The sequence below is a fragment of the Mustela nigripes genome, chromosome 2 (genome assembly GCF_022355385.1).
Source record: "Mustela nigripes isolate SB6536 chromosome 2, MUSNIG.SB6536, whole genome shotgun sequence".
In the NCBI taxonomy this organism is placed as follows: Eukaryota; Metazoa; Chordata; class Mammalia; order Carnivora; family Mustelidae; genus Mustela; species Mustela nigripes.
Genome location: NC_081558.1, coordinates 167,751,422 through 167,779,219, shown reverse-complemented (window position 1 = coordinate 167,779,219; position 27,798 = coordinate 167,751,422).

Genomic DNA, 27,798 nt, shown 5'->3' with positions numbered 1-27,798 from the left:
GAAATGGGCAGAAGACATGAACAGACATTTCTGCAAAGAAGACATCCAGATGGCCAACAGACACATGAAAAAGTGCTCCATATCACTCGGCATCAGGGAAATACAAATCAAAACCACAATGAGATATCACCTCACACCAGTCAGAATGGCTAAAATCAACAAATCAGGAAATGACAGATGCTGGTGAGGATGTGCAGAAAGGGGAACCCTCCTACACTGTTGGTGGGAATGCAAACTGGTGCAACCACTCTGGAAAACAGCATGTAGATTCCTCAAAATGTTGAAAGTAGAACTGCCCTATGACCCAGCAATTGCACTACTGGGTATTTACCCTAAAGATACAAACGTAGTGATCCGAAGGGGCACGTGCACCCGAATGTTTATAGCAGCAATGTCCACAATAGCCAAACTATGGAAAGAACCTAGATGTCCATCAACAGATGAATGGATCAAGAAGATGTGGTATATATACACAATGGAATACTATGCAACCATCAAAAGAAATGAAATCTTGCCATTTGCGACAACATGGATGGAACTAGAGCGTATCATGCTTAGCGAAATAAGTCAAGCAGAGAAAGACAACTATCATATGATCTCCCTGATATGAGGAAGTGGTGATGCAACATGGTGGCTTAAGTGGGTAGGAGAAGAATAAATGAAACAAGATGGGAATGGGAGCGAGACAAACCATAAGTGACTCTTAATCTCACAAAACAAACTGAGGGTTGCTGGGGGGAGGGGGTTTGGGAGAAGGTGGTGGGATTATGGACATTGGGGAGGGTATGTGCTTTGGTGAGTGCTGTGAAGTGTGTAAACCTGGTGATTCACACCTGTACCCCTGGGGACTAAAAATATATGTTTATAAAAAATAAAAAATTTAAAATTAAAATAAAATGAAGATATAACAGTTGTGAATTTTCATACACAAATTATCCTAGCAGCAACAATCATAAATCAGAAATTGAATGAGATGTAAGGAGAATTGTGGAAAACATACTATGGAGACAAATTTATCCTTCTCAGCTAATCCAATGGTAAAACAAATAAGACCCTAACATCTTGTAAGACATAAATGATAACATTAATAAGGTAAACATAATTGATATATATGTATATGTATGTATATATGAAATATATGTTTTATTTATATATTATTCATTACAGTTCCTGGTCAAATAAAATTTGTTAACAGAGTTTTAACTTTGCATACTACTTACTATTTTACTTAACTGTTTGAATCCTTTTTCTCTGGATTGCGTCACTTATTTTTCAAATTTTTTGTTTTCTTGAATCCTATTCTTCCTTTAAGTCCTTCCACCTAATTTATATGTAATTAAGGTATAGCTGGGCTTTGGCTATAACCTTCCAGTTATCATCCAGCAGAATAATCATACAGAGTAATGCCAGAATAATCTTGCCAATGTGTAATACTTTTATGGCTTTTCCCTGTAATAATCTTTGAAACCCCTTTATTTCTAACTAAATTAAGTACATGTTTCTCTACCTATTGCAAGTTTCTCCAAAATTTATGATGAAACCCCATGTCTAACTACCCTTATTATATTCTCTTGTATTTGTTTTACCCTTGTCCAGTATATTGTTGCTTTCTGAATGCTGCACTCATTTTCTAGGCTTCTTGCTTCCCCTTTATTAAAGAATTCCTTTACTTCAAATTCCCCCTTCTTTTCCCTGATAATTCACCTAGCATTAGACATTTGTTTCACAGTCATTGCAAAGCTGGAAGTTCTTGAGAGCCCTTTATATATATATATATATATATATATATATATATATATATATATATGTTCTTCATATTTGTATAATAGGACATAATGTTGTTCTATTAGGTATTTAAGTGTGGGTAATATTTTGGGAAGAGTAGAATTCTGTGCTCTACTTCCTATGCTATAAATTGCATTCAGAGTCTGAGTCTCCCATCTTTATCTTTTCTTGTTTTATATTTTTAAGGAACTTTTAGACAAAGATACTGCTTATACTCTAGATGACAGAATACTGTAGATTTTTATAAGGCTTTCTTTATATGAAAGCAAGTGAGAAAAGCAAACAGGTGTGAAAGAGATTTAGGATTTAATATTGACATACATTAGTTGTAGATGAGATCTGATACTTCAGTCCTCAGTCATTTTCCAGCCATTGTCTAATTTCTCTTCTGTGCTTTGGACACAATATTGTTTAGAGAGAGAGTTATCCTGAATTTCATTTTCTCACCTCCTTCTTACTTAACAGTGTATTCTATTTTAGCTGTCACCAAAATAACCAATGGCCACATTGTAAAATTCAATGAATATTGAGTTTGACACTTTTGGTCACACTGTTGTTCTTAAAACGTCTGTGGTGATGATGAATACCAATTCAAAAATCTATATGCATAATTATGTAACCTTGTTTTCTATTAATGGCATCTTTAGTTGATTTCTGGACCTCATTTCAGCATACCAGTGAACAATGTAACCACTGCTATCCTTTATGAGGGTTTTTATACTTTAGAATTCTGAATGTGTGCTCTCATGTAATCACAAGGCATTTGGGGGATTCGACGTCCCAACTATTCCTTAATAACAACCCACATGGGTTGTTTTTGTGATGGACTTAGTCCATGTTTACAGGGCTCTCTCAAGTCTAGTGTCTCTCTGATTTTTCTATCTTAGTTGCAAGGCTATTGAAACTCTCACATGACTGGTTACAGTATGTACCAGGGATCCTTTGATACTGCTATGAAAGATCTTGGGAACTCTCTTCTCCAATTATTTCTATTTTCCTTTCCCTTTTTAACTCTTGCAAACCTATGGGGGAAAAATTTGAAGATTAATGGAAAATAGCTCCTCCTATTTTTTCAAGAAATTCAGTCTATGCCCATAGATCCCCAACTCTGACCCCTTTGGTTAGCTCCTCCTATTTTTTCAAGAAATTCAGTCTATGCTCATAGATCCCCAACTCTGACCCCCTTTGGTACCTGGCCCCACTTTCATTCATTTCCTCTAAAAAAAAAAGTGTTTTGGCATTTAAAAGACAAAAGACAGAATGTTTGCTATAAATTTCTGATTTCCATTTGTTTCATACTTGTGAGCACAGCATTAAATATATGTTTGAATTGGGGAAAAGAAAAAGGAAGAACAAGTAATAGAGGTAAAAATTATTTAAAGAATGATTTTTTAGTATTTTGCCACATTTTTTCCTAGCTATCTTGTGTTCTCAGAAAAGTTTATTAATGTTTCTTTATGTGATTGTTTCTTTTATGTGCACAGGATCATTTTGACTATAGTTCTCAGCTGAAGGCACACTTTTTTTCCTAAATTTATTATTTTAAGATTATTTATTTATTTATTTATTTGACAGAGAGAGAGAGAGATCGTAAGCAGGCAGAGAGGCAGGCAGAGAGGAGGAAGCAGGCTCCCTGCCAAGCAGAAAGTCCAATACTGGCTCGATCCAAGGACCCTGGGATCATGACCTAAGCTGAAGGTAGAGACTTTAACCCACTGAGCCACCCATGCGCCCCTAAGGCACACTTTTGTAATCATGTCATGTCCTTCCTGTTTTGTTTTATTTATATTATTTATTATATTTTATTTATTTTCTTCTTCCTTCATCCACTATACACATTATATATTTAATGTATGTCTTCCAAATTTATTTTCAATACATACACAAGTATGTATAGCTTTATGTCTTTATATAGATATTATTAGATTTATACATTCATATATGCATACAAGAAAAACACAAGATATTGAAATGTTTCTTAAAAGAGATGCAAAATTGGGGGCACCTGGGTGGCTTAGTCAGTTAAGCATCTGCCTCTTGCTTTCAGTTTAGATTATCATCCAAGGGTCATGAGATTGAGCCTACCATAAACTCCACAAGGGGTGCGGAACCTATTTAAGATTCTCTCTCTTCCTCTCTTTTTAAAAAAATAATATGAATACAACAATTCACATTCCCAGCAGAAACACTTTTTCATGTCAATTCTCATGTTATAAAGATGTCCCCTCCCCCAAGGCCCCCATGGCATTCAAACACTAATCTAGGTACTGCTGTGATGTGACTTTTCAGATTAAAATTAAGGTTGCTTATAGTTGGCTTTAAAGAAGGAAAAATTATCCTGGATTTTCTATACAAGGCTAATGTAATCATATGAACTCTCAATAGCAGCAGAAGGCAAAAGTTTGAGACTGAGGTAAGAGGTAGAGGAAAGAGGACACAGAAGTGAAGTCATAAGAGATTCAGAGTATAAGCAGGCCTCCACCTGTTATTGCTGGCTTTGAAGATAGAAGAAGGAAATCAGGAGCCAAGGAATCCATGTGGCCTTTTGAAGCTGAAAGCAGCCCCCTGGTTGACAGCCAGCAAGGAAAGAGGAACTTTAGTTGCTCATTCACGAATAACTGACTTCAGCCATAATCTGAATGAGCTTGAAGGCATATGTCTACCACCACGTCCCCATAAAATCCCAACCTGCCAACATGTTGATTTTTTGGCCTGTGAAACCCAGAGCAAAAAAGCCAGTTGAGCCAACCCCAAGTTTTGACTGACATAACTGTGAGATGGTATATATTGCTTTAAGCTATGATGGTTGTGGTATTTTATTATGAGAGCAACAAAATGTCAATCCAAGTGATATCCCATTATTATTATTTTTAAAGATTTTATTTATTTATTTAAGAGAGAAAGAGAGATAATGAGAGAGAGAGAACATGAGAGGAGAGAGGTCAGTGGGAGAAGCAGACTCCCTACCTGAGCAGGTAGTCCCGAGACTCCAGGATCATGACCTGAGCTGAAGGCAGTCGCTTAACCAACTGAGCCACCCAGTTATTACTTTTAATTTGTATTCTATTTCTGAGGTTGTAAATATATTCAAATCATTACACATTCATGTTTCACCTCCATAAATGTCACGAATTGGGGTTTCCTCCTTTATTATACACATTTGTAAGACTTTCTTATGTCTTTATATTTTTATATTTTTCAGCAACTAGAAATACTAAAAATAGCCTTTCACCTATCTGCTAATATTGTCTATTGTGCCCATCACTGAACAGAATTTTTAAGTTTTATGAAGTCAAATATACCATTTATTCCTTTGAAATTTGTGCATTTAGATTCTTCTTCAAAAAAACTATTTATCAGTCCATTGTTACAAGGAAATGGTTTTATATTATGCACACTGGTATTAGTTTCACTTTTTACATTAAGACTTTAAATTACCCAAAGTGTTTTGCTTATGGTGTGACATTGCAGTCTCTTTTCACCCTAAACATAAGCCAATTTACTTGAACACATTTTATTAAATAATCTCTCATACTTTGTAATATTACTATAGTAGTGGTTCTCAATCTTATCATGCATCAGAATCACCAGCTAGGGTTCAGTCAGAAAAGCGGGGATTTGTCACAGGAACTTGACCTTACATAGTTGTAGAAGCTGGTTAAGCAGCTTGGAAGCGTAGTGTCTCTGTGTCTGATGTTGGAGCTTGAAGTCCACAGAGCAGGTGATCAAAAATAAAGTTCTATGTAAAGTAAAAGAGACTGAGAACGAACTAGATCTCCCAAGCACAAACTGGAGATCACAGGGAGGAAGTGAAACCGTAACAAGTCCTGTTGCCTTTCACCGTGATGGAGTGGGTACTAAAATTACACACACACCTTGGCTGGAGTTGAAGTGGAAGGTCAATCCAGGGAAGGGAGAGGGAGAGCTGCTGCAGACACACATACTGCTTCAGGTCAGTGAGGTGAGCCAGCAGGTAAGAGGTATGCTCTTACCTCATGAGAGGTATGAGCTGCAAAATGGCTGCTGCTCCAGTTCCACCCTACATATCTCATACAAAAATCTGTTTCGGTGCTCCCTAATCACATACATATAGAAAAGAGTATTCTGGGAAATTACTTCAACTGAGTGAAGTTCACACCTTACAAAGACACCACAGCTTGTTTCATGGAGATTGTTGGAGTGCAATATCAAACTTACTGATTAGCCAAATCAGGGTGAGATCACAAGTCTTTACTTACACAACAAATTCTCCAGAGATACTGCTGCCCTGGAAACTACATACTGACAATTATTACAGAATTAAGGTATGTGTAAAACTATTTTAACAAGTGCCAGGTCTGCTGATAATCCAGTATTTTAATTAATATGTCTAAGTAATACGTCTTGTTATTCTTTTATAAAAATGTCTTATGTACCCATAGACTACATATGCTCACCTGTATTTTAGAATTGTTAGGTGAACTTTTGCTGAATTTTTTAAATTAGAATGTATTGATACTAAAAATGTATCTCTCTGTCCATGTCTTAAAAAACTTTATCTTGCTTTTCAATAATGGTCTTATAGATTATATTTGTTATATAATTCTTTAAAAAAAAATTTATTTATTTATTACGAACATGCAAGCTGGAGGAGGAGCAGGGAGAGAATTTCACCCCTGCTGAGTGTGGACCCAGCGAGGGAAGGGCTTGATTTCGCAACTGTGAGATCATGACCTTTGTTGGCACCAAGAGTCAGCTGCTCAACCTACTGAGACACCCAGGCATCCCTGTTATGTAATTTTTATTGCTCTTGAGAATACCATTTCTTATATTTTCTAGTATTTATTTTTCTAATAATAGATGCTGATTTTTTTCATGTTTGTCTTGTATTTGTCAAATTAGGTATAGTTCTAATATTTTTATATATTTTTCACTTAAGCTCTTTTGCTAATAGAACAGTAATTTCACATTGTGGTTTTGATTCGTATTTCCTAAATCGTTGAAATCCTTTTCATACATTTTCCAGGCATATAGATATCCTCTTTAAAGCTATCATTTTAGGTCGTTTGACCATTTTGTTTTATTGTCTGTTTTTTTGTTGGTTTGTTTTTTTGTTTGTTTTGTTTTCCATTGTTGATTTGTAAGTCTCTACATATAATGTTCTTTTTTGGATGCTTATTTGCAATTAACTCTCTTGCTTTGTGCTTCTCTTGCTTTTCACTCTTTTAGTAAAGTCTTATGATATTTATTTAGTTCGTACTCTTAACCCAATGTGTAATTTCTTCCCTTTTATTATTACCTTTTCTGCCCTATTTAATATATCTTTGCCTGTCTGGGTTCATGAAGATGCTCTGTTTTTCTTTAAAGCAATTTTTGGAGATTTTGTTTTAAATGGGTGTCAGAGTTGGGAGTTTATAAATGTTCAGGCATCACACTTCATTAGACCAAAGTTGTAATAAATTGAAATGAAAGATTTTTCTCATGTTATACTGTGACAAACACTATTTCATACAATATATTGTCATTTTTTACATGCAAGAGACCTCAATTATTTTATTTAGACTTTTTTACATTTATGTCTATATTTGAAATTGTAAATTCATTTTCTTGTATTCTACTTCTCAGGTTTTATTATCAAGATTATACTTACTTTATATAATTTTGTCAGCACTTTTCTTTATGTTTTTATTTCCAGGAAGTGTAGAATAGATTATCTATTCTTAAATGTTTGGTACAATTTGACTAAACTGCCTGGACATGGGCTTCTCATGGGTAGTTTAAAAAATTGCCATGTCAGTTATTTATGGGTTTTTTTTTCTATTTATGATTTTCATTTCATCTTGGACCGATTTTGTAATATATTTTTCTACTTTATCAGAATTTGGATTTTTAAATATAATAGGATTGTATTTGTTAAATAATTTTGATACATTAATGATGATTTTTTTCTCTTTTCTATGTTTTGTTTATTGTGTTATTTCCCTCTGTTTTATTTCTGATTAGTCTTTTCAGACTATTTTATCTTATTTTTTCAGCAACTCATTATACCAGCTTTTTTTTTCTTTCTTCCTTTATCTACTCATTGATTCCACATCTTTTGTTATCATTTCATCTCATTTGTTCTTTGGGGTTCCATGGTTATGTTCTTTGCCTGGATCCAATAGGGCATTAAACTTTGCAAACACATTTTTCTATAGCCATTGAAATGATCTTATTACTTTTTTTCTTTTATTCTGTTAATGTGCTGAATTATAGACTGATTTTCAAATATTACACCAACTTGTTCTGTTTTGCCTCAAATAGTTCTAGGGATGCCTGGGTGGCTCAGTCAGTCAAGCATCTGCCTTTGGCTCAGGTCATGATCCCAGGGTCCTGGGACTGAGTTCCACATTGGACTCCTTGCTTGGCAGGGAGTCTGCTTCTCCCTCTCCCTCTGTCTGCTGCTCCCCCTGCTTGTGACCTCTCTCTGACAAATAAATAAATACTTTTTTAAAAAGTTCTAAGCAAAACCATATATATGTGTATACACATAATATTTTTGTTCAAAGGCCTAGATGAAATATGACTGTCAAAATATTGATCATTAGAGACTTGGGTTCATGGCAGTATGTTATTCTTCCTTCTATCTGCGTATAACTGAAAACCAATCCAGCAGATAATATGGTATACTTGAAACATTAATCATCCTCTTTCACAATAAGCCTGTTTCATCCACACAGAGCAAACAGATAAACTGTTCTCAGTGTTTAAAAGGAAACAGCAAGCCCAAAATGGAGTCCCTTAGGCTAAACCTCACCAAGACTAAATAAGTAACCAACTGCAACTTCGGCTTCTTTCATATATGTTACCTCTAACCAGTCAAACTGGAATTTCCCAGTTAGCACTTGAAAGTATGTGCTTTCTGAAAGACCCTTTCCGTTTCCTTTAGGAGGCTGATGCCTAAAACAATACATTCACTACTAATAGTTTCCTTTTCTCCCACTCCATCTCTGCTGTAAAAACATTTCCTTTTCTGCACCTCAATGGAGCTCCTTTCAATTTGTTAGATGGGATGCTGCTCAATTCATGAATCTTTAATAAAACCAATCAGGTCTTTAAAATTTACTCTGCTGAATTTTCTTTATGTAACAATGGTGGCACGGATTTAAGTTATACTTCTGTTCCATCTTGAGAGCAGCAGCAAAAAAGAATGAATACTTTTTATAGTACCATACCTTAGACACCAGGCAACGCCTAGCTGGTTTAAAGTGGAAAGCTGACATTATAAATAGGACATTAGTGGGGCACCTGGGTGGCTCAGTGGGTTAAGCCGCTGCCTTCGGCTCAGGTCATGATCTCAGGGTCCTGGGATCGAGTCCCGCATCGGGCTCTCTGCTCAGCAGAGAGCCTGCTTCCTCCTCTCTCTCTCTCTCTCTGCCTGCCTCTCTGCCTACTTGTGATCTCTCTCTTATTTAAATAAATAAAAATCTTTAAAAAAAAATAGGACATTAGTTTATTACTTGTGGAACAAACACATTTTAGATCTGGGTGAATTTTGCATTCAAGTCTATGGACATATTTTTATCAACCTGTCAATTCCTTGTTACTGTTTTTCATTGGCTTTCAATCAACATTTATAAATAAAAATCTTTAAAAAAAAACAGATATCTTAATGTTTTAGATATTTTAAAGCTATGTTCACTATATTATACACCTGAAACTAATATTACACTGTATGTTAACAAACTGGAATTTAAATAAAAACTTAAAAAGATAAATAAAAGCTGTGCTCATATTTATGTAAATCAAAACTCTGAAAAAACATCTAAATTTAACTTTAGATTTATATAATGTAGATTAAGAAATTATAGCACTACCAACTTTAAGTGAGAATATTTTCTTATATTTATTCTAAGAGTAAATTTAATATATTACTTTAAGTAATTTATTTGTTGGAGTAAATAAACTTCAACTAATTAAAACGTCAAACTACATTCTTGACAGGTCAATTTAAAATGGGAACAGTGAAGATTATCTTTTTTTCTCAATAAAATAAATAATTACACTTCCTTTGTAGGTGGCTTTGCAATTGCATTGGAGCAGTCAACATAACATATGGCTCACAGAACACCTGCCAACAAAAACATATTTATAGAAGCAGTAAACTAATTAATACCTTAAAGAGCCCCATGACTTTTGACACATTATGCTGTCCCATCAAATAAGACTTATATTACTTTCCTAGGGAAAACATTTCGTTACCAGCATATAATCACTGATTTAACTTGGAAAAATAATCTTGTTTCTTTAAAAACTACAAATAATGCTCTGGTAAACAAAAGATTATAATAGTGAAATGATCCCTTTCCACTATGCTATTATACATGTTATTTCCAAAATGTTGTATATATACCCAGAAATATATATCCAAAAGCCCATATCTCTCTTTGGGCTGTCTTTTATTGTCAATATATCCCTGTAGCTCTGATTTTCAGTGTATGTGCTTTATATCATTCAAGTAGAGATATTATTCATTATTCATTATTATCATTCAGGAGAGAGATTTAATGTCATTGACTAAATCCTTTATTTTTCAGATTTCTTCATATGTTTGGATTAACATTCCCAGCTTCTGCTTCATTCAAATACCCTCCACAAAAATAATGTTTTCATATGATTTGTATCTCTCCTAAAGTTACATTCATCCCCATCAGTCCTGGTGATCAATTTGTTTGATATATCATACATCTAGTTAGTCTTCTTCCCAGATTTTTTTTAATAGACTGCTTTAGCTTTTCCCCATTTAAAATAAGTTATTTATTTGGCATTTGAACAAAGACATTTTCAAAAGAAAAAACTTGGATAATGGCTGGACTACTTTTTTCATGTCCTAAAATTCACTGCTCTATTTGGATTTGCACATAATTGTACTTATTTTTATGGCCAGAATCATTTGCAAAACTATCAATGTTTTATGAAAAAGAGGTTCTACCACTTACCAAATTCAATAATATTCAGGGATGATGAGCAGACATTATTTCCACATTATTTAATAGCATACTTTAGTTTGATATTGCCATGTATGTTCTCAAAACAATTGCAAAGAATAGGAGGCAACAAAGCAAGTGTGACATTTTTATCGGGTATTTGAAACAAAAATTGCCACAACATTATACTACATAGGTTCATTACAGTAATTCTTACAACTATATGCAGTAGGAGCAACACCCTCTCACATCTCAGATAATTGTGGTGAATAGAATGTTGCAGAAGAATTTGCCTCAGCAAAAACAGTAAACAGATGAATTAATCACCTTTTCCCTATAAGCCAGCATTTGAAGAATTTAGAACATAGTTATTAGGATAATTAAAATAACTGCAAATTCAAGCAAAATTATTAAATACTTAACCATTTTTCAATAAATTCATATTTAGTATTTTAGGAAAATTTTTCTAAATGCAGTTATGTTCAAAGATGTCATATCTTCAGTTAAAATATGCAAATTATTCATGAATATAAATCAAGCATATTGTAAATGACACTGTTAGTCTACAAATATGTTCAATTTACTTATTCACAAAACCCTCAAAAATAGATTTTCAAAAATATTTTTCCTGTGTATCAGAGGGAATTTCTGTCTCTTTTCATTGCATTTACTGGGTCTTGCTAAAGCAACTTCACACTTAGCCCTTAGCTGGTTGATAATCACCCTCAGACTTTTATTTTCTTTTGCTAAAGCATCTTTTGCCCTGAACAATAATCACCTAATTCTTCAATCCCTATAGTATCTTTCCCCCATAATTCTGGAGTCTGATACATTTTACCTCCAAGGCACATTCACTTTTACTAGTATCCCCTCTCAACCTAACACCTTTAAAACTTCTAACAAATGCATTGCTATTTTGCCAAGCAACCAGTACGTAATTCAGCTTCAAAACCCCATTTTACAGTGTGCTTCTTCAGACCACTGCTGGCACCAGCTATCACAGGTCTGGTTCCCCGGGAGCCAGACTGTGAGAAGGAGATTCATGTCCATGAAGTTTAATGATGAAGGAATTCAGAAACAACATCTGTAATGAAGTCAGAGAAGCAGAAAAGGCAAGGGAGGAATTGCATAAAGACCTCATTTGATCCTACAGAGATTTCTGAAGCTAAGAGGTCCCTTCAGGATTGTTGCAACCAAGGCAAACAGGAGGAATCTCTGTACTCTTACATGGATCAGTCACTAAATGTGGGCTGCCTCCTGCAGGTGGTACATCTTAGGGAGAAGCAGATTCTTTGAGCTATGTCCTAGGGAGAGACATAGATGTGGGCTATCAGTAGACAACATTCCTGGAAGGTGGGGGTAATGAGTGCCTCCCTCCTGAAGGGGCAATCTGGTAGTGCTCTATAACATCCATTACAAAGGTTTTTAACTAAAATATGTGCTGCAATATGCTTTTCTGTTACTTAGCCTACAAATTATCCACATTGCTGCTAATTTCTGGATGATACATTTGTGAAAAGTAAGCTATCTCTGGTTGGAAGTGGTACTGTGTTCTACTTTTTAAGTTAGGAATATTGCATGAATGTTACTGGTCCTGGAATGAGAGTATACTTAATCAGGTCTGCAATTTATTGCTAAAGAACAAAGTGGATTTTCTTTACTCTTTCTTTCTTGTTTACTTTTTTATCATTAGAATCATCCTCTCACATCTTCCATGAGAATGCTCAATTTTATGCACATTCCCTAAGCCAAGTTTCTTGGGGTTTTGTTTTGTTTTGTTTTGTTTTAAATCACTTAGGTCCCAGAAATGTGATGACTTAAGCAGATACTTACTTGCCATTTGCATGCTATTATAAGGCCTATAATTTGAAGTAGCTTGTGCCCAGCATTTCAATATGTTAGAGAATGAATGTAGGGCAAAATACGCCCCTCTGATAATCTAATGGCTCTTTAAAGGTGAGTACTTTACTTTTGCTAAATTCTCCCCATGTGCAACTTCACTCATTATTCACTTCCATAATTGCTTAGATAACATGTACAAAATTTACACTTACATATTTGTTGTAGAAGAGAGGTAATAATGGATTATAGTGCAGGGTGAAAAAGCCCTAATTACCTGGAAATCTAACTATGAACATTAGTGAAAATCCACACTTTCCTTCAGTTGGAAAAGTGCCATCTCTTTGATATAATGATGATAAATTAAAGTGGGAAGACTTAAAATTTTCTACAGAATATTGCTTGGATCCCATCACTTTTCTGCCAGAGCCCACAGCTTCCTATTCGCTGAATAAAGTTTTTCTCATGGGTTCTAACATAAAACTGACTGATATACCTATATTTCTGGGCACTTAAATCTCTCAAAACTATGTGTTATCATGAGTATTATAACAAGATGGTATGGATATCAGTTATTATAACATATATAGGAAGCTTCCATATCCTTTTAAAAATGCTCAAACAAAAAAAGGAAATGTTTAAAATGAGAGAAAAATAAAATGTTACTTTATAAAATAAAGATCATAAAAATAGTACCTTTTGAATGAACTGTAACTGACTGTTAATTTGACAACAATTAAATACTTACTTCAGCTAAAAATGCAACAATTGACAATATCCTTGCCATTTACCTCTAAACAAAGCCACAAAGGAATAGCATAAAATGATAGCTTTAAACAGTCTTCAAAACCAGTCATCTGATCTAGATGTAAGACCTTTTCTCTACGGTACAATTTATAAGAATATTGTGCATCTGGGATGGGATTTTTATACTCACAGAGACAGACAGCATGGATGTGCATGTTAATATATGCGTCCATAAAGATGGATAATATTAATGTATATGTTAATACGAATATATGTATTAACTCACTATTTAAAGGGCTTATGGTGATTACTTTTTCTAATGAATACAAATTATAAGTTCTTTGCAGGATATTTCTTTTTTTTTAAGGGTTTCTTTTTTTTTTTATTTTTAAGATTTTATTTATTTATTTATTTATTTATTTATAAAGTGTGGGATGAGGAGACAGAGTGGGAGAGAGAGAATTCCAAGCAGACTCCCCACTGAGCAAGAACCTGAGGCAGGGCTCTATCCCAGGACCCCAAGATCGTGACCTGGGCAGAAATCAAGAGTCCCATGCTTAACCAACTGAGCCCCAACAGGATATCTCATATATCCAAATTCACTTGCTTTAAAAGAGAGGTCTTGATGTTTTCGTGTTATTTGCATGGCATTTGACTATGGAGAAAAATCACTTTATTCTAGAAAATGACAATAATATTCATTATTATTAAATAAATACAATGATTAGTATAATTATTGATATATTTTAATAGGGCTTATATATACTAGTCACCATTCTAAATGTTTTACATATATTAACTACATTTTATATGTATTAACTTAACTAAATTGTAATAGCTCCTTTACAGAAGTACAATAGCTCCTTGGTAGAAGTACTAATATTTTCACCATATTGAAAGTGATGAAACTGAGGAACAAAAGTTAAATTTTTCCCAATGTATAGAACGTAGTAAATATTTATTGTACAATTAAAAGAAATACTGACTGGTCTTTGTCCCTTGTTTCTGAGACAAAGCTTCTAAACCCTTGAAATTTCCAGAAGGATATGGAATGAAATTTCCAGAAATTTCCTGAGTTATCTTTGTTATTCACAGTGGGTTCCCAGGGACCATACTTGATAGTTTATGCTAAAAAGCTAGCCTATGGTGAGTCCCTAGATAGTTTATGTTAATGAGGTCACTTAGGAAGAGTTAAATTTACCTCAGGCCAGGTATCTATTTTGATGATATCATTTCTCTGGATAAAGAACAATGTATAAAGACCACAGAATATGTTTATCTGTCCAAAAAAACAAACAAACAAACAAAAAAACCTTATAATATCTCTTCTATATTTGAAGAAACTTGAAAGAGCTTATATTTTAAGTATATATTCCCAAATATACACAGTGCTACTTTAGGAGTCATGCTTTTTCAGCATACAAGTTTATCTTCAAAGACTTCAGAAGAAAACAACTGAAAAGTAGCAACAAGACTATAATTGAGGACCTACATTTTTTGTGGTTAGTTATAGAATTTCTGGAAATATCTATCTTCATACAGAAATATATGCAGAAGAGTCTCCTGTTTTTTCCCTTCATGAAGAAAAAAGAAAAATAAATAAACTAAACAAAAACCAAACAAAAAAATAATCTTTGAGAAATATTATTATCCTTTAAGCACTCTTCTGCACTTTTGTTCCACATGGGAAATGCAAGGCAATACTTAATTGTTTATAATGTATTTACATAAATTAAGCCAGGAGAATTGCATTGGGCTAGCTCTATTTTTAAAAAAAGGATTTACTATTTACAATTTAGGCATTACGGCAGATTAATATGCTTCCTCATATCATCAGAAGTCCAATAAGACTGCAGTACTTTAAAAAAGAATCCTTAAGTAATATTTATATATGGCATGCCCTCATTGTTCTCTTTACTGAATTTTTGCCATGTTCATTCAAACGTCTCTAGAAAAAAGAAAGATGTATAGCAAACAAGAAGAAAAGGTGACAAGGAAGGATATATACAAGTTACATCTATTATTAAAGCGGGTGTTTACATCCACTCAAGGGAATAATAAAGCTGTAGCAAATACATGAAAACATTCAGTCAACTTACAATGACTTGAGATGAGTTTTTATCCTAATAGCATTGTTTTAGTCTTATCAAAATTAATTCAGGATAAGAATCCACATGAATCAATAGTAGGTACCGAACCTGAAATGAAGTGATTGCTTTAAATGATTTCCAATACATCATATCTTATTATATTAGGATATGACAGGTTATGCTGTGCTTCATTGAGTTACATAATATCATTTTGAATATAACTCCAAGTCTATCTAATATAAGATGATGAATCAGGAAATAAAATGACAAGGACTCATTTACTTCTAGGTCTTAAATTAGATTTTTCTGTCCACACAAAAGGAAGCAAGGAAACCAAAATGGCTTCCGGGAGGGCTGTCTCATTCATGTCAATGAGCAATCATCAACTACTGTTCCTAGCTCATTATGTACAGGAATGTCTGATGTCTCTGTAAGAACTTGTATAAATGACACTGCTTCTATGGGCACAGCATACATGTGGCTTTCTACTGTTTTGATGTGAGTGTGATACTGTTGGAAGCATTCTGTCAAATTTTGGGAATCAGAATATTTCATTAAACAATAGTTATAGAATCTGAAAACACCTGAAGACATGTTGTGATCACATTATATATTAAAGAGGAAATAAACTTAATGGAAATGTATAAGAAGAATCTAGTAATCATAACATAACTGAACAGAATGTGGTTTGGTATATATTCTGCAATATGAACACAAGAAGTAGAAAACTGTAAAAAAAACTTTAAATTTTTGTAAACAAGAAGAGATGAACATGTTTTATCTAGTCTAAGACTTATCTTGTCTAGTCTAAGACTTTATCTTGTCTCATGGATAATAAATATCAAACTGTATTCCAACATAGTAAGGGTAAAAAATCTCATCACTAGAAAAATGTTCATTTTAATTGCTTGGATAGGGAGGGAGGTAATGTTAAGATGTTATAGATAATTTAATGTGAAAGATGTGTCAGTGGATTATTGGTACTGAAATGTTAATAGGCTTAATATAAGTGAAAGAAAATGTGGTATTTAATAAATGCAGATAAAAAGAAGTTGGATTCAACATATATTGATTTAGCTAATCCTCTCTGTTTCTCAGATATGCCTTTCCATGTTGCATACTCATTATATATCAAGTCTCTAGTGATCTACAAATGTAAAGAAAACGGGTCTCATTTAGACTTCAATTAAAAGTTACTTGGAGAGACAGGAGACCATGATGATGAAAAACACCATTCTTATATTATTATCTACTTAATTTATAAGGTAAACTATAAGGCAGAAATAACTCTGAACGTTAGATGACCAAATTTTCATCTGTTGGCACAAGCTGAAAAAGACTAAACAGGGACACCTGGGTGGCTCAGTCAGGAAAGCATCTGCCTTTAGCTGGGGTCATGATCCTGGGTTCCTGGGATCAAGCTCTGCATCAGGCTCCCTGTTCATTGGAGTCTGCTTCTCCCTCTCCCTCTCACCCTGCTTAAGTTCTCTCTCTCTTTCTCTGTGTCAAATAAATAAGTTAATTAAAAAAAAAAAAAACTAAACAAACAAACTCAATTATTTGCCATGGTCTTTATGCTACAAAATTTGAATATATACATCTAACAAATTGTTACTGGTACAGAAAAAAATTAACAAATAGTTTTATATACTTGCCATAAAAAAAGATACCTATGGTTATAATCACAAAAATTTTGAAGAATATTTAAGGAGAGGGGCACCTGGGTGGCTCAGTGGGTTAAAGCCTCTGTCTTCCCCTTAGGTCATGATCCCAGAGTCCCGCATTTGGCTCTCTGCTCAACAGGGAGCCTGCTTCCCCCTCTCTCTCTGCCTGCCTCTCTGCCTACTTGTGATCTCTGTCTGTCAAATAAATAAATAAAATCCTTAAAAAACTTAAAAAAAATATATTTAAGGAGAAAAAAGATGTTTACAATCGAAAACCAAGAGATGCAGGTGCACCTCCTATAATAGTGGGTAATACACATATTTATCTCTTCTACTTGGAATATGCTAGTTTGGTTGTTAAGTAATGAAATAGTGGATATTTAATTATACTCCATTAGCCAGAAAAATCAATACTGTTTTCAGTATATAAAATAATTTTAGTTTCAGTGTTCTGGCTGTACTTAAGATATATGATAACATTTTATTCAGTAAAAGTCCTGCTGTGATTTCAAACTAGTAGGTGCTGAAATATAACTGACAAAGAAATTTACATTGTACAACCTAAGGATAACTTCACTTGAGAGGTGGTTAAGGCAAATATCCTGTCATCTGCAAAGTACCACCTGATTCTTTTAGAAGAAAGACACTGGAAAATTTTAAAGCTTATTGTAGATATCTTAATAAAATTGATGTTTTGCTAAAATGCAGGACTAGGTGGTTGAAAACAAAAGCAACAAAGAGCCCAGCCCCTCTAAAATGTGTTATCATATGTATTATGCTAAGTGAAATAAGACAGAGAAAGACAAATACCATATGATTTCACTTACATGTGGAATCTAAAGAAAAAACAAATTAACAACAACAACAAAAAAGAAATTAACAAACAAAAAGCAGAAACAGACACATAAATACAGAAAACTGATGGTAGCTAGAGGTTGTGGGGGGATATAGAGGGATGGGAAAAATAGGTGAAGATGATTAAAAGGTACACACTTCAGTTTTAAAATAAATAAGTCATGGAGATGAAGAGTACAGCATAAGGAATATAGTCAATAATACCGTAATAACACTGTATAGTAATGGATGGTAACAACTTAATGTGGTGAGCGTTTTCTAATGTATAGAATTATGGAATCACTTTGTGCACCTGAAACTAAGATAAAATTATATGTTAACTATACTTATATAATAAATTATCTTTAAGTGAAAAAACATTTTTTTAAAATTTCCTTTTCCTTCTCATTCATCTTGTCTTATCTCAAAGGTGTGCTAAGTTGCTAAGTTACCAGGAGTTAGATTTTCTTGCATTTTTTTAAGTTGCATTAAGTTTTGAAAAGGATGAGTGCATCTGTTTTTTTTATTCAAGGGATTTCATCCATCATCCATGTGAAGGCATCAGGGATATATTACTGCTTTTCAGAAGATAAATACTCCATGTTGAAAATCTTAGATGTAACACCTAGATACACTGCCTACCTTTTTTACTTTATGCCTTCTGCATGGAAATATAGTTCTTTGCATTAGCTTAGCAAGGACAATTAACCATGACAAGAGGAAATTTGCTTGTTACTGTGCCTTGAATTTTGTTTTCTTCTGAGATTTTAGTCTTGGTTTAGTTTGGTTTTATTTACTAGTTATGCAGGAAGTTTTCATTTTTCTCCTATTCTTGCTCATGTATGCTCATTTGTCTTATTTCCTCATCTTCCCTCTCTTCTCCTCTTTTCCCATGTCTCCTCTCCTCTTTCCCTCTCTCACCCTTCCTCTGTTTTTTGTCCTCTTTTCCCACCCTCTTAACTATTAATAACATCTAACAAAAGAGCTCATAATTAGTTATTTAATTAGTTGACTTATTCATTTATAGTATTAAGGAGACTGGTATCTCAACATTTGATAAGCCATAGTACTTATGTGTAAGGCTTCAAAACAAATTTTTAAAATATTTTATTGATTAATTTATTTATTTGAGAGAGAGAGAGAGCAATAGCCTGCAGGCAAGTGGGGGAGGGTTAGAGGGAGAAGGAGAGAATGAGTCTTAAGCAGGATTTGTGCTGAGCATGGAACCTGACTGGGGCTTCATCTCACAACCCTGAGATCATGACCTGAGTCAAAATCAAGAGTCAGATCCTTAACCAACTGAGCCACCCAGGTTCCCTTCAAAACAAATCTTTTGGGTTATTTTCCAGGGACTATTCTTTGTGCTTTTATAAAGAGGCACACAGACTAAACATTATCAAACTGACTAGAAAAAAAACAAAAACAAAAACAAAAACTGAGAATCAAAATAAACACAAGTTTCACTGCAAGCTAACCAAAGTCCCTCATTTTAAAAATGAGAATAAAAGAGCACCTGGGTGGCTCAGTTGGTTAAATTTCTGCCTTCAGCTCAGGTCATAGTCCCAGAATGCTGGGATCAAGCTCTATTACCAGCTCCCTGCTCAGCAGGGAATCTGCTTCTCACTCTCACTCTCCCTCTACCCCTCCACCCTGCTCCTGTGCCTGTATGCTCTCTCTCTCTCAAATAAATAAATAAATAAAATTTTTTAAAAAATGAGAATTAGGAAAAATTTACAAAGCCTCAATGTGAGCCAAAAGTAAAACTATATATTCTGAACTACCACAGAAACAAAATAACATCTCTACCTGAAAACAATGTTTTTTTATGAACACTTTTTAAAAAATGTTCTACACAATTTGACAGAATTATTGATTGACTATTAAGATCCAGTGGTGGTTTCCTGCTCAATAAAATTGTTTTTGTTTATAAGTTCATATTAGAAATAAATTTCACAGTGTAAAATCCATATTTCAATATTCAACATATACGTTAATATATTACATATACACATATATACATATATGTATATATAGGTGTCTATACAAATTGATTTAATGAAAAGTTGTGAACAAAGATGTAATAAGAAAAATAGAAGTTTACAGAGTAATTATGTAAAATGGGATAGAATAATTAATAAACAACACAGAATATTTTTATTTTTATAAGTATCACAACTTCTTTGCATATGTACTATTCAAAAAGTGATAGTAAATCAAAGTAGTTATTTGAATTTATTTTTCAAATTATTTTATATTAACAAGGAAATTGTCAAATCAATGGAATTTTCCTTTCTCGTAGCAATGTTTTCCTGGAGTATGGGGTTTTTTTGAAACAATAAGTATTCTCAGTCAAAATACTTGGATTCAAATATCATGAGTTTTGTTTTGATCAAAGACAAAAAAGATGGAAAAAGATCTAAATAGATATTGGTGTTATTAAAAAGAATTTATTCCTGCCCAATTCACAAGATAAATCAGAAAAACAGCCCACAACACAGGGCAGATAAAAATTAAAAAACAAATATATATATATATAAACAAATATATATAATATGTATATATATGCATATATACATATATACATATTTATATATATACATATATATACAATATATATACATATACATATATATATTTCATATTAACATGTAGAGGATTTCCCTAGAAATACAGCATTTTATAGCATTTTTCCCCACTTTGGTTGTTTTTTTATTCTATTTATTTTTTTGGAGAGAGAATGAGAGAAAATACATGTGGGGGATGGGGGACAGAGGGAGAGGGAGAGAGAGAATCTTAAGCAGGCTCCATGCCCAGTGTGGAGCCTGACATGGCACTCAATCTCCTGACCCTGAGATCATGACAGGGGTTGAAATCAAGAGTCAAATGCTTAATGAACTGAGTCACCCAGGCATCCCTATAAATATACCAGTTTAAAGTCAGCTGTGTCTCTAAAAATAGGAGTTCCTCTTTTAAAATGTTTGAATATAACTGACAAATAAATGATCCATGCACTTAGTAATTTCTATTATCATTTTGTGTTAAATCCCAAAGTAGTCTTGAAATAAGAGTAGATAGTGCTATAAAAATCAGAAATGCCAGGGTCTACATTCATCCTCTGCTACTCCAGCTAGTTAAATTTTGTGATCCTAACGATCATTCAATTATACATTTAAAAAGCACTTATACAAAACTATATGCCGTAGAATTTCATGTATATCATAATTAATGGCAGTGAGATGGATAGGTAAACAATCATACAATCAACTATGGATGCTATGAAATTTCTACATACTAGGACATAGTGTATGGAAAACAAAATGTTGGAAACAAGAGTACATTGTCTCTTCACCTGAAGGGATGCTGCAAAAAAGAAAAAAGAAAAATGACCTGGTCCAATCCCTTTGTAAACGGGGAAATTACAGCCCTTCTGATAATCACACATGCGTGGTACTAGGTAATAGGAGAATCCTTAGATTTGAAATGCTTTTCCACAGTACGCTTCACCTGTTCAAGACTGCTTGTGGAGAATAAACTTGTTATTTAAGGATCTATTATGAAACAACTTAAGAAATGTAATATAAACTACATAATTAGCAGGATATAACTTTTAGATGTTTCATGAACAAAACAGTTTCCTTTTGTGTTAATGATGACCTACATACATCATTTAGGGATCACAAATGTTAAAACCAAACTAGAAAACATCCTAATACAGCAAGAAACAATCAGAGGAATGTGTGGGAAGTCCTGTACTTCACCATGATTATTCACCTATGTTTCAAATTTACTGTAAGTTTAGAAACTTTGAGATATTAGCAAACTTTGTTATTAGCTAAGAGTTCCAATTTTTGTGACATTTAACTATTCCAGGTTGCCAGTTATCTGAGTTTGGCAATCTGGTTTGAAAGAAAGGATTGTAAGATTTGTTTTGAAGCTGGTTGAGCAAAGCAATTACTCTGTATTTACATAGATTGTATATTCGTGGGTATTGTAATGGATGGTTTAATGGAGATTACAGAACTTAATACTCCAAGTCCATCTACTTCTTGGCAGTACCACTGTAGTGTAAATAGTGTACATACCTAAGAGATAAGCAAATCTTATGTGTAAATAGGTACACATCAGTTACTTAGAAAGAAAAGAGGAGTCTGGATTGATAGTTATTTTTCATTTCCTGTGCTATTTTTATTAGTTTACTGGGTTACCAAGTGGGCCAATAAAGGATATTCAACAAATAAATGACATATATGGATATGGATATTATAGATTTATATAAATATTATGGATTTATATTTTAGGTGAATATATATTGACCTTGATGTAGAGAACAAACTGGAAAAGAACATAAGCAGACACCAGTGACCAAATTTATGTATGCATTGCAGTGAGAGGTGCAGGGATATTATGATAGATTGGCAAACCATCCTATGTCAGGATTATGGATAAGTTAAGTAAGGTTCAGAATGGACATATTTACCTGTATTCCATAAGCAATACTTGTTAAAAGAGAGAAAGAAGTTATAAGAAGAGTCTTAGAATACCATAATTTTTCCCCACCCCACCCCACCCCTCCCTTTCCTTCTCCTATATCCATTGGTTTAGAGAATGGAAAGAAGGTTTTAGGATATCTGCCCTAAGGAGCTAGATTATGTGAATCCTCCTAAATATTACAAATATGCACATGACCGCTTCACATCAAACTTCTCTATAGCTGCAAAGTGGACATTACCAACAGCCAAACTCTTCTAGGAGCTCTTCTAAAGCTATATCAATCCCTTAATCTCTTAGAAAGTGACTGCAATTGCAAGCATGTGGGAGAGACTGAAGCATAAGGAAAGGACACATCATCCTGAAAAGCCAGAGGAAATTCATATCAAAGTACAATTTCAAACACAGAGAACTTACTATAAATAAGAGGTGGAGGGTGGGGAAAGGGGAGCATTTACAGGGGTTTCCATAATCTGATAGTCTTTGGAAGCACAGACAGTAGTAGCAAAGAATAGACCACTCCCTGCTCTACCTATGGACAGACAGACAGATGCACACACACAGAGCTGGGCTCTTGGGGCTCTTTTCCCATCAGACCGACATGCTGGGGACAGGGAACTAGGTAACGCTGATGCATGGGGGAAAAGGGTCATTTTTCTTGGCAATGACTGAGGATAAGCTGAGGCCACAATGCCACTGCATATGTCCAGTGTCTGTCTGGGCCCGTCTGAGGATCCTCTGTCCACTCCCTAAATTTGTGCACAAAGATGGAGGGTAGTCTAGCAGTTCATGGGCGTGGTCAGTGTTAATACATGGATCACTGAGGTCAATGGGTAGGATCAGGGATAGAGAGCTGAAGCATGAGGTGGGGGACCCCGACATTCATGGCCTCACACCACTATGCTGCCTGGCGAGTTACCTGATTGGGAGGAGATTCCCTCTACCTCCGACTTGCTGGGTGACCTGGATCAGCGTCCTTCCTTCTGTCTGGCCTCCCTTTCCTCACTGTGAAGACCTTAGCCTGGTCCAAATGCAGATGAGGCCCTCGGGACAGGCCGTGACAATGCAGTCCTCCAGGAAAAGACTATCTTGGTGAATTCCAGGGTGTCCAGCAGTGGCACCTCATGGATACACAGCGCTGTGCCCACGCCTAGGCTGGGGTCAGCGGGCTAAGGAGCACCAGGCCTCCTGGCATGTCCCCTGGTGCATGCCTCCACCACTGCTCAGGCTGGTGTTGCCAAGAAAACCTGAAAGGAGTGTCCTCCTCAGCAGCCCGCTGCATTCAAGGACTGAGTGGACAGAACAGAGAGCATGCTGGGAGCCAGGGCAGGAGGCACCCGCGGGCATGCGCAGTGTGCTGGCAACGTGGCCCCCAGAACTGCGCATGCGGCTACGCCTCAGCAGAAAGCGCATCCTCCGCGAGCTCTCACCTGCCAGTGCCTCCTGGCCGGCTGGAGCTGGCAGGGTAAATGGAAGAGCCGTTTTGGGCGGAGCAGAGAGCAGCTGAGCCTTGGTCGATAGCTCCAAGCTCTTCCTCCTCCTGTGCACTCCCTTCTCATCACCTGTGGCTGTCACTACCCACTAGGTCCTGAAGGAGGAAAGTACCAAGGCCACAGTTTTGACTCAGGACCAGTGGCTATGGTGCAGATCACCATGGGGCCCTTGAAGAAGGGCCCCGTGGTGACAAGGTCATCTTTGCCACTTGTCACCATATAGCAGCTCGCAAGGCTTCATTCAGAACACACAAAACCGAACCTCCAAAGTAGCTCTTTATGAATGCACACAGGAGCGGGAAGTGAGAGCAGAAGGAGCTCTGGCAGCAGTTCTGGCCGACACCGGCTAGGTGCGGGCTGCAGGTGAACTTGCTCAGTGTCCCTCACCCAGCGCCTCCTTGGTCAGTTAGAGTCCTTGTTCTTGGCCCTGTAGACGTGGAGCCCTGGGCCCCAAGTCAGCAGGCTGTATACTGGACCTGGCTCAGGTGCACAGGTCTCTGTCGTTGTACAGGTACCAGTAGCCACTGCCAGGTTATTAGGGACAGGCTCTAGGACTCGGGCAGCCCCTTCATGTGTGTTCTTGGTCTTGTCCATCAGCCATTCCTCTTTAAATAGCTTGCCGGTGTCCTTCTTGGTTCTCTAAGGGAGAACCCCACCAGCAGGCAGATGGTCTCTGTGACAGCAGTGAACTAATTCAAGTCTTGGCAAGTTAGCTGGATGCCCTTATAGATAATATAAATGAACAAAAAGACAGGATGACTTCCTTGAAAATTAGAGCTGACACTATAAGGAGAAATACTGGAATGAGAAGTCTACCTGACTCTCAGAGAAATAATAATTAAGAGATAATTCCCTTCAGGGATTATAAAGAAGATATAAAGAAAAGTCAGGGAAATAAGAAAGGACTATAAGGGTGGCGCCTGGGTGGCTCAGTGGGTTAAGGCCTCTGCCTTCGGCTCAGGTCATGATCTCAGGGTCCTGGGATCGAGCCCCGCATAGGGCTCTCTGCTCAGCAGGGAGCCTGCTTCCCTCTCTCTCTCTGCCTACTTGTGATCTCTGTCTGTCAAATAAATAAATAAAATCGCAAAAAAAAAAAATTTAAAAAAAAAAAGGACTATAAGAAAACTCAAATTTCATGAGTGATATGTCCGTGCTAAAGATAAGAAAATCCTAACTAACATAGAATGTAAGAATAAACATTTTGCCCCTATTGGAGAGGGAAAAAAATGAAGTAATCAAAATTATGAAAGAGGTAATAAATACAAAAGATATCCCACCTGTACTGGTAAATACTCATTATCAGCAATATTTTCAAAGTTTATAACTCAAAATTTTTAAATAATTATGGATAACATTATGAAAACTTGTTTTTAGAAAACAAGATATTTTTTCAAGTAGTATTTGACTTGGCTCTTATACTAAATCACAAATCCAGGAATGAAATAGTATGGCGAAAAAAATGATACCTTTACTAAATAAGGAAGTGACATGATTAAACAATAATCTAAAGAATTATTTACATTGAGGCATAAGGTTTAATTTAATTACCAAAAGATGAACATATAGTAAAACACCCTATGTAATGGTTAACCAAGGTCTTATATTAACCAGTGTTTGAAATAACTGAAGTCAAATTCTTTTAAATTCCTTCCTATGTAGAAAGGATTAGAACACTCAAATTAAAAATATAGGTAGGGGTGCCTGGGTGGCTCAGTGGGTTCCCAAAAGCCTCTGCCTTCAGCTCAGGTCATGATCCCAGGGTCCTGGGATTGAGCCCCTCATCAGGCTCTCTGCTCAGTAGGGAGCCTGCTTCCTCCTCTCTCTCTCTGCCTGCCTCTTTGTCTACTTGTGATCTCTGTCTGTCAAATAAATAAATAAAATCTTAAAAAAAAATAGGTAAAGACAGGGTTTTTTAATACAGAAAAAATGGATCAAAAGCACATGGTTTACCTCTTAGGCCTGTCAAATAGTAAAGAAAACAAACCAATGATAATGTATAAAAAATAGAAAATAAAACAAAAGCAAAAATGTATTAATATAAAAGTGGTAAACATAAAGGTATTAGTAACATTAATATTAATATTATTATATTATATATTAATAGTAATATATTATATATTATATATTTATATATAATTTTTATATTTTATATATTATATATTAATATTAATATATTCATAAAGGTATTAGGAATGTTAATTGTTAACATACATGAGTATAAGTGAACTTTTATCATTATTAATAATTTTCAGATTTTACAATTGTATAGTACTCAAAATTCTACAACAAAGTAAGTGCTCAGTAAATATAATAATGATGACAATGTTGATCATTATAGTTTTCCTATAACATTTTTAAAAGCACACCTACTATATACATACACATGCACATAGATATGGAAAAGAAAATGAAAAGAAAATAAAAATAAGGCAGGCATAAATGTGTAATGAGTGAAGGGGCATCTTTTAAAATATCAATTGATGCTTTAGAGAAAGAATTGTATGGTGCAAAACAGAGGTAGGTAGAAAAGCCAGTGATTCAATCTGCCCTTTAAAAGCATAAAGCCTCCATGGAACACGAAGTTTTCTAGAGCATAGACATTGAATTGTAAAAAATTCTAATGAATCAGAACTTCTCTGTCTCAAGAATGTATAGAGGTTTCTCACTCTGGGGCGTAGAAAATCTGAGGTCCCTGAGAAATAGAACATATTATTGAGAATGGTGGCAGAACTGTCACAGTTTTCTGGAATCTAAGAGTAAGGAGCATCTCTGTCACTCCTGGGGTGGATTGGTTGTTTTATCAACATTTTGTGGGAGAAATAGTTTTCCAATGTAAAGGACCCTTAAATCCACAGAATTTTCTGACCCCCGGTTAAAACCAATTGAGTTAAAACCAGTGATTTCAGTATGCCCAAGTATGGTACTGAAGAACCAGCATACTTTTTGAACTTCTAGAAACTGCTGTTATGAACCAAGGTAACTCAGCTGCAATATGCTGGTATGCTATTATGATATAATGACAGTGACCTTCTAAGTAATAGCAATGTAGAAAACTGCCTAGCAAAAAGGAAAAGTCCAGTGTTTCTCACACACCATCTTAATAAAGATTTGACATTCTATTAGTCCTCTTGGAAAACGGTGGAAAAGATCGATATTCATGGAGCCCAATATTGATTTGGATTAAGTTTTGATATCTGAGAGGAATGGTGACTCATAAAACAAATTGAGTTTCCAAAACTTAAAAGAAAAACAGTTCTCATTTTTGTATATTTGAATCTCTGAAATGAAATTTTGTATCACTGACAACTATATAAAATATATGAATAATTGTATATTTAATCATGTTTTATCAAAATAAATATAAATTATATTTATTAATGACATAATTATATACCTATAAAATGAAAAACAGCAAAAATATGAATGAAATGGATGAATTTATAAGTACCCCAAATTTAAGCAACTTTTTTATTTTTCAATAATACCAACATAGAAAACTTATTAAAATATTCCATAAGAGCCTTGGGAAAAAAATTGTGACGTACTTAAAAATAATTTTAGCAAGAACATTGTTTGATCTAAAGAACACTTGAATAAACAAAGATATAAGATGAGTCGTAGTTGTAAAGATATAATTACTTCACAGACTAATATATATATATATATAATTGCAAAATTAAGAGGAATAAAAAGAGAAATTCACAAAATTAATAGTTTTAAAAAGCTGACCAAATACAAAATACAAACTATAAAATCACTATCATTCATATATAGAAAATAACCAGATGGAAATTATAATTGAAAAACATCCATTTTAGTAGGAACAACAAAATAGTATATTCATTAAACAAGAGGGATAATTTTGCTTTCAGAGGGAAAGAATTATGAGGAAGGTGATGATGGATTAGATTAC